This window comes from Coregonus clupeaformis, chromosome 26 (assembly GCF_020615455.1).
Source record: "Coregonus clupeaformis isolate EN_2021a chromosome 26, ASM2061545v1, whole genome shotgun sequence".
NCBI lineage: Eukaryota > Metazoa > Chordata > Actinopteri > Salmoniformes > Salmonidae > Coregonus > Coregonus clupeaformis.
In genome coordinates, this window is record NC_059217.1 from 13,981,755 (window position 1) to 13,994,044 (window position 12,290).

Here is a 12,290-nt window from a genome sequence, read left to right on the forward strand (position 1 = left end):
TGTGTCTGTGCCTCTCACTCTCCCTCTCTCTCGTTCCCTCACTCTCCGCTCAGCTGACTCGCGCTTTGCGATGAGGCAGTCAGATCAATGAGCTCAGAGAGAGAGAGAGGGAAGAGCCATGGTGGCGGAGAGAGGGAGAGAGAAAGAGAGCCCTGGGCCGGGGGGATGGATGGGGAAGGAGGTCGGGGGGGGTGCAAGGGGACCGCGTGTGTTCTCGCTCACCCTGCGTTTCCACGCACTCCGTCACTGCCTCTCCACCTGCTGCAGTGGAGGCTCTGCCATGACTTGTGCACTCACACACACACAAAACATAAACATGGGCAGCAGGTAGAGAGAGAGAGCGAGAGAGAGAGAGACTGAATATGAGGGGGAGGGGCTTATTACACAGCCCAGTGGACAGGACTGACCAAACAAACAAACTGAACAACAGAGGAGAGGAGAAAGTCACCCAGGAAAGGGAGACGTGATCTCACCAGTCAAGAGAAACCTCTTCACACTACAACCCGCTGCTACCCAAGAGCATATCAAAGCAGCACACTCATAGTGAACTGAACCTCTCCCTATAGCACACACTACCTTGGCGTTACAAGCGCCGTGCTCTACCAGCTGAGCTACAGAGGACCACTATCATCACATTTGCAGACCAATGTAAGCCTACTATTCCAAATGTTTATTTTTAATTCACAATCTGTAGAAGCAATGAGAATAGAAAGGTTCAGAATTTTTGTAAAACATCACAGTACGGTTGAAATGTATATGGCAAATAGAAATCCTATATGGATGGTGTGAGATAGATGGGAGGTATTGAATGGAGTTGAAGGATGGGACTAATAACAAATAACAACAAATAATAACAAGATAAATAATAATGTAAGCATACTGTGTCCATAATAAGTATATAGGTTGTATGTTGGGAGCTTTTGGGAAAAAGCACAGTTAGAAAGATATGGCATATAGAAGCAAACCGGATGGACATCATGAAAATGATCGGAGAGGTTGAGAGTAGAAGAAGTTCAGGAGCAAAAACAAATATAATAGAATTATTGTAAAATTGACTGTGTCCATAAGGTGTAGATAGTAAGTATAGGCTGGAAGTAGAGGCCTGGGCATTGTTGTTTACTAATTTACCCCAAGTAGGGAAAGGATGGCGGGGTTGAAAAGTAAGAAAGGGGGGTATATATATAAAAAACATGGGGGATTGGAAGTGATGCAGACAATTACATTGATAGAAGATACAATCTATCTGCAATATTAAGCTGATCCATCCCCCAGAAAAAAAAATAAAAAAAGACTACTATTACAAATGTTGTGAGTAGATTGAATAGAGATAATTTAGGTTATTAGTATGTGCGTAGTGGCATATGTTTATAGGCTATATCAGAGATGTTTCCTTTGCACGGGAAAAATGTAATGCAATTCTACTACACTTTATATGACTGGAGAAATTAGTAGAATCTTTTTTAATACGGTAGCTTAGGTCTACTCTACTGACACTGACAACAGATGAAAAAATGACCTTGTCTTGAATGCAACCATGTAATCTAGGCCTATGAAAAAGTGTTCCTGGCTGAAAGGGATCCATCCAGCTTTTCTCAAATTGTCAAATGCATTTTAGCTAACCCTAACCCTTTTCCTAACCTTAACCTAATTCTCCTAACCTGCTGCCTAAATTCTCCTAATCTGCTATGAAATGTCAAATAAGGTGTTAATATGACAAAAGCTGGATCCCTTCTAGCCATGACCGTGAAAAAGGGAGACGCAAATTGTACAATATGATGTCCATATAGCCTGGAGGACATTATTGTCCAATAAAACTCCAGTGGTTACCATATATTCAGAAGTACAGATCAGGGTTGGGTTATAAAAAAATATCCGAAACTTTGAACATCCCACGGAGCACAATTAAATCCATTATTAAACAATTGAAAGAATATGGCACCACAACAAACCTGCCAAGAGAGGGCCGCCCACCAAAACTCACGGACCATGCAAGGAGGGCATTAATCAGAGAGGCAACAAACAGACCAAAGATAACCCTGAAGGAGCTGCAAAGCTCCACAGCGGAGATTGGAGTATCTGTCCATAGGACCACTTTAAGCCGTACACTCCACAGAGCTGGGCTTTACAGAAGAGTGGCCAGAAAAAAGCCATTGCTTAAAGAAAAAAATCATAAACACATTTGGTGTTCGCCAAAATGCATGTGGGAGACTCCCCAAACATATGGAAGAAGGTACTCTGGTCAGATGAGACTAAAATTGAGCTTTTTGGCCATCAAGGAAAACGCTATATCTGGCGCAAACCTAACACCTCTCATCACCCCGAGAACACCATCCCCATAGTGAAGCATGGTGGTGGCAGCATCATGCTGTGGGGATGTTTTTCATCGGCAGGGACTGGGAAACTGGTCAGAATTGAAGGAATGATGGATGGCGCTAAATACAGGGAAAAGTTATGCATGCTCAAGTTAAGTTTTTTTGTCTTATTTCTTGTTTGTTTCACAATAAAATATATTTTGCATCTTCAACGTGGTAGGCATGTTGTGTAAATCAAATGATACAACCCCCCCCAAAAATCAATTTTAATTCCAGGTTGTAAGGCAACAAAATAGGAAAAATGCCAAGGGGGGTGAATACTTTCGCAAACCACTGTATACACAAATAATACATTATCTGATGAAATTGCTTTAGAAAGGTGCACAAGACAGGGATGTCCACTCTCCCCCCTCCTGTTTGTACTGACAATTGAACCGCTTGCAGAAAGAATTAGACAGGACCCAAACACATTGGTAAACATTAATATAAACTAAACTTATTTGCAGATGATCTCCTTACATACCTGACCAATATTGAAGACTCAATGCCCTCTTTGATAAACAAAAGTCAACATTTACATGGAATAAAACTAAATAATGGCAATAGTAAAATAATAACTCATGCTCTACAGCAATCCTTTAAGTGGACCACAAAAAAATATGAAATACTTAGGATGCTAAATAAGTGACAACAAACAACAAATATATAAAGACAACTTTATTCCATTACTCAACAATATGAAAGCAGATCTAATAAAATGGAATAATCTTCCCATAAATCTTACAGGTAGAATAATCCTCTTTAGATTGGAATGCCTGCCAAAGTTTATTTATTTTATTTTTGGTATTACCATTTACCCCACCGAAGACATTCTTTAAAAAAGTATACTCGGTCATAACTGACTTTATACGGGCAAATAAAATTCATAGAATAAAAAGGAAAGTTTTACTTCTTCCTTAGTCTGAGGGTGGTTTTAACCTTCCAGACATGGAATTGTATCAACTCGCTACCCAAGGCTTTTACTTGCGACATATAGTTAAATGCCATAAAGAGGAACAATGGGTACATATTGAAAAAGTGCATGCTCATCTCCATAATCTTTTTACGTGTCTATTTTTAAAGGATAAAGCTAAGAACATTGACTTCATGGTTAAGAACACTATAACAATACGGAAGAAAATAAAACGTATTCTACAAGAACCAGTATTACTCCCTAAAAACACAACCTTATGGAACAATCCTTGGATATATTTTCTGAATTCAGCGATAAATTGGTCCACATGGAAAACTAAAGGCATAGGAACCGTAAATGACTTGGTAACAGGAAATAAATGTATTTCCATGACAGAATTAAAAGGTAATTTTGGACTTCCAAATGTAGATAGTTTCAAATACATGCAACTTAAAAGTTAAATATCTCGAAATGTCGAATTGAAATATTTTAGACATCAGAGCAACCTTGAGGGAATCTTATTTGAGTCCGAAAATGATGTTTATATGATAGCGAAGATATATAAAACCTTGTAGAGAGCATATCCAACTCACAATCGCTTAGAAAAAATATTAACTATTAGAACAACGACTCATAAATAACTGATGTTGGCACAAGATGGAGGGAAAGTTGGAGCATAACTAACGAAATTACAGTTTAAAAAATGTACGCTTAATCCAGTATAAACTAATGTATATACTGGATTATATAAGAGAAAAAATCCACAAATTATACAGTACAACGGTAGAGTCATGTCTTAAGTGTAAAACAAATAATGACTCAATACTCCATGCTTTCTGGGAATGCTATGAAGTCCGGAAGTTGTGGGCGGAGCTAGAACGTTGGCTGTTAGAAGTATTATAATGTAAACTTACTTTTAATCTGTCTCTCTGCATTATTTCAAGACACGGCATATGGTGGTGTAGTGAGATACCGAATGGGCTGGACGATTCTCATCACTCATCTTGAAAAAACATATACTAAGAACGTGGAAATCAATCCACCATCATTAACACAATGGAACAATCTAATTATTTCTTATTGAAATACCATGGGCAACCAAGTGGCAAACAATAATGCTGGCACTAGGGATGGGGGTGTGAGCATACGGGTCTAGGCAGATGAGATGTAGTCATTGTTTTTGTGCGTCTGTAAGTTGTCGTTCGTATGTATAAGTTTGTATATGGAGTGGGGGGAAAATAAAAGTTACAAGACAAACCTGTATTCAGAAGTGTGTGTGTTTGTGTATTCAGCACTTTAAAACCATTACAGACATACACGGTATATAGTCCTTCTCTTTCTGATGACAGAGCTAGAAGATAGGAAGCAGGTGTGAGGAGATCCCAATCGCTCCTCTGGGCCTGTCAACCAATCAGCTTCTATCTAGATCACAGAGTGCTGAGCAGCAGTGATGCCACCACAGATACACCCCCAGGGAGAGAGAGAGAGAAATAGAGACAAAGATATATAAAAAGAGAGAGAGAGAGAAGGAGAACTAACATCTCAAAGAGAGACATCTCAGTGAAATCTTCCACCATCTCAGAAAAAAAGGAAGACATTAGTTCAGTCCATCTCAGCACAACTTCCTCTCTTGTACCTCACAGGGTTTATAATTTCATCTTCTTACTCTGCAGAAGTTTGTCTATTTCCACATGCAGAGGGAGAGCTAAGGATGGACGGAAAGTTTGTCAACGTTGCATAAAGCCTGGGTGTAAAATTCAATAACATTTTGAGGACATGCTTCACTATGACAAATCTATAACATTTTAAGTACTAAATGGTTTAGTAAAAAAGCCACACATTAGCCACGAGTTCCATACATTTAGCATGCATGTTCATCAAGCAGAACTTCGATCATTATGACTTTCTACGGCTGTACTGTTAGTGTATCTTGTGAAGACTTGAATATATTGAATTCTTTTAAATTATGCAGTATTATCCTACATAGCATTGAATTATGAATTACCCAGTGGAAGAGAGATGGGCGAAACACAGGCCTCTCGTTTCCTCTCCTTCTCTATATCTCCTCCCTTCTTCCTTTCCCTCTCCTTTTCCTCTCCTCTCCTCTCCTCCTGCTTCCTTTCCCTCTCCTCTCCCTCCACTCTCCTCCATCAGTGGGCGAGTGACTGTGAGTGAATGAGATGTCATTATAGATCACTCTCCTATCCATTTACTGCTGAGAGTGAGTGTGGTGTATGTGTGTGTGTGTGTGGTCGGTCAGTGGAGGCTCCTCAGAGAAGGAAGTGGAGGACCAAAAATAATTTTAAAAAACATTTCAAAAGTTATCATTTCTAGATAAATCTATACTAAATATATTCATGTCACCAAATACCTGATTAAAACACACTGTTTTGCAATGGTCTACAGTAGTGTCAACAGCACCCTCTAGGGTATCACCATGGTGTAGCTGGAGGACAGCTATTTTCTGTCCTCCTCTGGCTACATTGACTTCAATACAAAGCCTAGGAGGCTCGTGCTCATCACCCCTTCCATAAACCTACATGGTAATTATGACGACTTCCGGAGGACGTCCTCCAACCAATCAAAGCTTTTGCATTATGAACTCGCATCAAAGGATCAGAGAATGAACCTAATACTACGTATGTGTGATTCAAAATCTTGGTGAGTTGGTGACATTGTTGGATAGATTGAGATTGACATGAATAGTGATAGCTAGTTGAGCATGTTTAGGATATTATTCAATTCAATTTAGTTTTTTCAAACTACAGGATATGGAGGAGGTTGATTATATATTGTTTTCTTGGTTCTAGAAATGTATTCTGTGTGCTAGCTAACTACCAGAGTGCAGTTTTCTCTGCTAGAATCGCTAGCCTAATGCTAACGACAATGTAGTGGGTAGAACCCTTTTGGTTCCAGGTATAACTATTTTGTGTTCCATGTAGAACCCTTTCCACAGAGGGTTCTACCTGGAACCAAAAAGGGTTCTACCTGGAACCTAAAAGGGTTCTCCTATGTGGACAGCCGAAGAACCCTTTTGGAACCCTTTTTTCTAAGAGTGTACTAGTAGCCCTCTCATTCCCATAATATGTTACTATAAATGTCTTTATTAAACGTTTTAGGTTAAAATAATTTTTCTTTTTTTTTAAATGCTTTGTCGTCTCCATGCAGTCCGTGCCTATACACTCAGAAAAAAAGGTGTTATCTAGAACCTAAAGGGAGTCTCCGGCTGTCCCTATAGGAGAACCCTATAGGAGAACCTTTTGAATAACTATTTTTGGTTCCAGTTATAACCCTTTTGGTTACAGGTAGAACCCTTTAGGGATCCATGTAGAACCCTTTCCAAAGAGGATTCTACATGGATCCCAAAAGGGTTATCCTATGGGGACAGCCGAATAACTCTTTTGGAACCTTTTTTTCTAAGAGTGTACTGTGGGTCTCCCATCCTCCATAATCTGTCAAGTCACCAGCCTCCACTGGTGGGTGTGTGTGTGTGTGTGTGTGTGTGTGTGTGTGTGTGTGTGTGTGTGTGTGTGTGTGTGTGTGTGTGTGTGTGTGTACGTGTTTACGTGTTTGTGTGTGTGTGTGTGTGTGTATAGGGGACCGGGGGGCTTCCAGCTGGTAGTTAAGTGGTGGAATAAAATGGAATCTCTCTTACATAACAACCATTGCCTCAGTGAACAGACGGTGGGGGACACAAGACATAAAGGTTGCATCTGTACATGGTAATGACGATCTCAACTTTCAAGGAAAGAGGAAGACAGACAGGAGAGAGGGTAAAGGAGAGAGGCAGATGAATGCGGAAGAGAGGGAAGGAGATTAAGGTGAAGAGAGAAATAGGGAGGAGAGGGAGGAGAAGGATTAATGGGACACATTGAACAAACACTATATGAGGCCATCAACTTCAAGAGATGAGGCAGAAAAGGTAGAAGTGAGGGCAGGGGAAGGAGAGAGAGATGGGAGGGATGGACAAGGGAGTGGAGAGAGAGAAGGAGAGAGGGAGGGATGTAGGGAGGGAGAGAGGTAAGGCGAAGAAGTGGAGAAAGTGAGGAACACAGTGAGTCAGTTGATCATCCTCAAGGCCACACCATCTGGTGGCCAAAAACAATTACAACATCAGCAGCGAGGGAGAGACAGGCTGGCCTTAAATACATACCTCTCTCTCTCTCTCTCATTACCTCTCACCTCTCGTTCTCTCTCTCTCTACTTCCTTCTCATCTATCTCTCTTTCCTTCCCCTTCACCCTTTCAGCTAGGTGAGAGAGAGCTAAAACACATATTCTTACCTGTCGCACCACTGTCTGACCCCCCCACACACACACATTTGCAGAGGCAGAGCCCTCTGTATTACTTTAATTATTTACAACTCTCTCTTTCCTCTCGTCAAGTTAATGCACACATACCACAACACAACAAACACCACTCACGAGAGAAAGAGAATCTGAACAAGAACGAGAATGAAAGAAAGATAGATGGAGAGAGACAGGGAGAGAGAGAGAGAGAGAGAGAGAGAGAGAGAGAGAGAGAGAGAGAGAGAGAGAGAGAGAGAGAGAGAGAGAGAGAGAGAGAGAGAGAGAGAGAGAGAGAGAGAGAGAGAGAGAGACAGGGAGAGAGAGAGAGAGAGAGAGACAGAGAGAGAGAGAGAGAGAGAGAGAGAGAGAGAGAGAGAGAGAGAGAGAGAGAGAGAGAGAGAGAGCAAGATAAAGACATAAAAGGGGCGAGAGGGAGTAAGAATGAGAACGAGAATTAGAAAGTTATACTGCAAGCTCATGTGCCTGCTAGCCATGGACTGCTTGTTCACATTTGTAGGTCAGCACTAAAATAAACCAGCTTGAAACAGCAGCAACGCCAGAGGGGCTTCAGCCAATGAAACAATGGATAAAGACAGCGAACCAGTTATCCTAAAATAACATTCTATACATTACGTTATTCTATATAATGATTTCATATAATGCATGTCAATTTAGAAGCATTAGAATTGTAGCAGTAGTAGTAGTATTGGTCACATGACATGCTGCTCTTTGTCCCTAGTGGGGTATTCTGGGTATTCTGTATGTTACAGGGCTGATTCCACATGAGTGGCTCTCCTCTTCCACACTGATGGCTAATACACACACACAGAGCAACTCCTAATGGGCACCAGGAGAGCTGAGCCACTGCAAAGTCCTAAAATGAGATATGACAAAACCTAATGCCCTAAAATAATCCCTTGTTTTTCCAGGAACAATTTCTTAGCCTCCATCACTGACCTAGTCTACCTTTGCGATAGAGGTGCCGGCTAAGACAGTGGCCACTATAAACCCTACCCATGAAAATTCATATTCTATACCTCATTCTATACCTAAAGTAGAGGGCAGTAGTGGTTGTTCCACAACATTATTGTCTGTCTGAGGGCCAGTCACAGTGAAATACAATAGAGATACCAACAAAAGCAACAAAAGCCTGTGAAAAGGTAAATGGGTCTTACGGTCTTAATGGCAGGCAGGCAGGAGGCAGAAGATAAGTTGCAAAAGTGGTGGTTTTATTCACAAAATAATGGTAGAAGTCGTAGCAGTAGTGATGTTCCGTTTGATACTGGGGCTCCGAGGCATGCGTCGAAATCGCTAAGCAGTTTACTTCGAAGCAGTGTGCCGATGCCTGTATCACTTTATCAGAAATACGCAAACAATGACATCCAAAGCTTCATTTCGTCTAACAACCACCTGATTGGTTTGGTTTTGGTAGAAGACAAAAAGGCTACTCTGCGTACGAGCTACAGCATGTGGGATGTCATCTATAATAATTTGGCTGCTCTAAATTATTTTGACCAGCAGGTGCCACTAGTGTACACTGTGTTGATCAAAGCCTTGAGTAATGAACCTATTTTTGACACAATTAACTGGAAAGCCTCAATGCTTCAGGAAGCTTTGTTTCCCCATTACTATGTAGCGGTGGTAGAGGTAAATAATGTTAGGCAAAATAGGCTAAAGGACAGAACAAACAAACAATGAACAAAAATGAGCGCCTTATCCAGGATACTCTCCCCTTCAGAGCTTACAGAACACTGGCGAAACCAGGTAGAAATATCTTGAACCAACCCCCTGGGCAAAACCATTGCCTCAACAAGCAGGGGTGCACATGACCAATTAACTTGTTGAAACCTTTACAAGCTGATGGCTAGACTAACATCATTACATCACATCATATTCACAAAACAGGCCTTTCTCAAATCTAGCCGGTATTCATTTTCATTCCGAGTGACCTCAATATAAGCAGGTTGTCGTTTATTGTCATGAGTCTTGTCCTGGAGGCAGAACTGAGCAATTTCCCCTTAGATAGGCCAGCTGCAAAGAAAAAATTGGCTATATTGTAAAAATGTATGAAAACAAAAATGTGCTTTCTTTTCTTAATTTAAGGTTAGGCATTATGGTTAGCAGTGTGGTTAAGGTTAGGGTTAAGGTTTAAAATCAGATGTTATGACTTTGTGGCTGTGCCAGCTAATGACCACTCTGCAGAGCTGCCTCCAGAACAAGATTCATGACGAAAAATGCTAACCTGCTCAAAATAATACATTATAATATTACAACAATATCTTGCGGGTGTACACGCACATCTCGTAGTAGAGCACGTACGTGCACGAGCGGAGCTCCGATAAACGGCAACAAACACAAGACAAACACAAAGTAAATAAATGCTAACTGTTACACAGCTAACTGGCGCCCTTGCTAGCAATAAAGGGAGTATTTAGCAGTTGTTCACATGTTTAAAATCAATAGCAAGTTCGGGAAGTGGGGCACTGTCGCCATCACATTGCCATATGTATATGTATGTATTTCTATGCAGTTCTTTCAGTGACAACATAACTAATTTCAGCGATGGTAAATATATGTTTTGTTCTGCGCTGAAGGGAAGAGACTGAATTAAATGAATGACCACAGAATCAATGTTCTATGAAAGAGCATATAATGACAGCCTTTAAAAGCCAGTGGAAAGGGCAGAGGAAACGGAGAGCTCCTACAATATCATTGTGTGTGTGTTTGTGTTCACATCAACCAGACTGAGCAAATACTGTGGTTTAGAAAGGGTCTAGTATAGAAGGGTTGGGGAGGGATTCCCACTGGCCCATATTCGACTTTCCAGTGTCTCTGTGGACTGAGGTTTGAGCCACAAGACTGTCTTAGTCCTCTGAGCTAAAGTATAAGCATAGCCTTAGGGAGCTAATACAAGTCTTTAGGTCTCAGGCAATGTTAATCATTACCCCTTCCATTACACAAGAACATCACAAGAACATGTGTTATGTTTCCATGGATGCCTGGCTGGAAATGTGAGATTAGACTCTGGGATATGTTTGGAGTTTCTCTTACTAAATGGAGACAGACAGACAGAGTTTCTGTTGGTTGGGAGGGAAGAGACTAGAGCTTCTGTAACGGTCTCACTGCTGTCAGACGGCTCTGATTGATCAGAGAAGTGCGTTTGTGGCTGTGCTTTGCTCGGCCAAGTTACGCTGAATGTGTCTTCCCTACTTTCCTGAGTGGGTGTGGTTGTTTATTGGGCTTACAGCTTACACTATGAATGTGTAAGTGTGTGTGTGTACTATATAGCCTATGTAGGGTAGTTTTGGACGTGTCTGGCAGAGTTGCTGACAGCCAGCTTGCAGCCACAAAATGCCACCAGGGAGTAAATAAAGGCCTGTAGAAGGCAATTAGGAACTCCATGACAGATGGAAGACGGTGATAGGGGTATCAGGCGGTCCTCTACAGTAGGGTGACCCAGGCAGGTGACTGTGACCTGAAGAGGAAGCCAGAGCAGCTAGCCTAGCAGGGAGGCATTGCCCATGGTGTAGCGTGGTGCCGTGGTGCCAGGGAAAGAAGAGCAGTGGCTGGCTGAGGGCGGCAGGCCAGCCAGGGCTGTTTTTAGCATGGGTTAGGCTGAGCTGAGCGGTGGCGTGGTGCTCTATCCCTGTCCTGCCTGCTCCTCCGCAGACTGACAGACAGTCAATGAGACTGATTAATACTACCCATGGTGAGGGGACGGTGAACTGTAGGTAGGTAGAGAGGTGGAGGAGAGTGGGAGGCCAATGACTCACTGAACAGTGAGAGAGAGAGAGAGAGAGAGAGAGAGAGAGAGAGAGAGAGAGAGAGAGAGAGAGAGAGAGAGAGAGAGAGAGAGAGAGAGAGAGAGAGAGAGAGAGAGAGAGAGAGAGAGAGAGAGAGAGAGAGAGAGAGAGAGAGAGAGAGAGAGAGAGAGAGAGAGAGAGAGAGAGAGAGAGAGAGAGAGAGAGAGAATATGTGTGAGAAAGGGGGGACGGGGGATAGTGAGACCCCCTACTCCCCAGTCCTGCCAAGTGGTCCCAGTTAAACTGTGTACAGTATATTAAACAGAGCCAGGACACAGGCTACAGAAGGAAGATAACTCTCTCCCTGTTTCAATATTACTTATTCATGCCAACACAATAGCGTGCATAGCAAGTACCACAGATAGAACACAAAATAAGAACATTGAATTATCCTACCACGTGGACCATGGCAAATACTGACGGGCTGAAAACTGATTTTTTTATGTAGTCAGTTGTAACTGTAAGAGCAATTTATTTTGATCTAGACAGTTATTTCCTCAAATTGGATATAACAATTAAATTATACCACTTTAACATATATGAGAGACTAGAGGGAGGAAGTGAGGGCCCTGGTGGATTGGTGCCAGGAAAATAACCTCTTCCTCAACGTCAACAAAACAAAGGAGCTAATCGTGGACTTTAGGAGACAGCAGAGGGAGCACACCCCATCCACATCAACAGGGCTGCAATGGAGAGGGTCAAAAGCTTAAAATGTTCCTCCACACAGACAGTGTGGTGAAGAAGGCGCAAACAGCACCTCTTCAACCTCACAAGGCTGAAGAAATTTGGCTTGGCCCCTAAGACCCTCACAAACTTCTACAGATGCACCATTGAGAGCATCCTGTCGGGCTGTATCACCCCCTGGTACGGCAATTGCACAGTCCGCAACCGCAGGGCTCTCCAGAGGGTGGTGCGGTCAACCAAACGCATCACCG

The 12,290-nt window shown here is 42.1% G+C and overlaps 1 protein-coding gene across 4 annotated transcripts in view; it reads right to left on the reverse strand.

The window, feature by feature from the left end:
- Positions 1-12,290, reverse strand: part of LOC121540404 (disks large homolog 1-like) — a 309,734-nt gene that overhangs the window by 218,824 nt on the left and 78,620 nt on the right. The gene's annotated exons all lie outside the window — the stretch shown is intronic.